This window comes from Salvia hispanica, chromosome 6 (assembly GCF_023119035.1).
Source record: "Salvia hispanica cultivar TCC Black 2014 chromosome 6, UniMelb_Shisp_WGS_1.0, whole genome shotgun sequence".
Taxonomy (NCBI): domain Eukaryota; kingdom Viridiplantae; phylum Streptophyta; class Magnoliopsida; order Lamiales; family Lamiaceae; genus Salvia; species Salvia hispanica.
Window position 1 is genome coordinate 7,119,457 of NC_062970.1, and position 1,013 is coordinate 7,120,469.

Genomic DNA, 1,013 nt, shown 5'->3' on the forward strand with positions numbered 1-1,013 from the left:
TTTTGATGTTTGGTTGTGGGAAAATGGAGAATGCATGGGGAGTATTTATAGGGTAGGGTGCTACTAAGGACGTTTTGGAATGTTTGGAATTAATTATTGATAAGTAAGAATTTGATTTGGAGGGGAATTTGGATTGAGAGTGATTGATGTTGAGATGCACTGAATAAAAAAGTAAAAATCAAATAATAAGAAAATACTCCTAAAAAAGAGATGCATATATTAGACGATAACGAATCTCTGCATATATACGGAAAGAATGAAGACGTGTGTCACTGGTACGGCTTTACTGTCGTATATAAATGATGCTTTTATTTTACTTTTCTATTTTTTAAATTATTGTTTTTTGATATGGGATGGGCTTAAGATTTCCATATCGAAAAAAGCACCCACTATATGAATAATATGATTTCACTAAATTTTTAGTATACGTAGCAAGTCATTTGTGGAATAAAAGTTGCTGGATTAGAATTTTCTTATAAACTTTTGTCTAGTAAGAATGCTATGCATTGGCCAATTGAATTTGGTGAGTTTAGAATTACCAGGTCTGCAGGTATGATAAATTTGGTAAAATTTGGCTGGATTCATATCAGGCGCAGTAATACTACGAAATGTTTAGTGTATATCGCCTAATTGTCGTCGGATTATATATATTGATGTGCTAGTATAGAAATCGCCTAATTGTCGTCGGATTTGTTTATAATTATAACCGTCACAAATTTATAAAAACTTTGAAGTTACCCGATGTAAATTTTCTAGTTACGTACACCGTTGTTTCTTGGGTGATATACATGCTTAAAACATCCAAAGTAAGATACTAGTAATATTCATATTGGCATATTGCTTGTGTCGTCAATCGTGATTGTTGGATTATAAACCCTACTAAAAATTAAATATAAATATAATAGGTTGGATTATAATCAATGTCAAACTAATTTACAACGCTGAAACGTCGAACCCTTAATTTTTAGTTCAATATATAACATATTTTTATTTCATCGCTGAACAAAATTAAA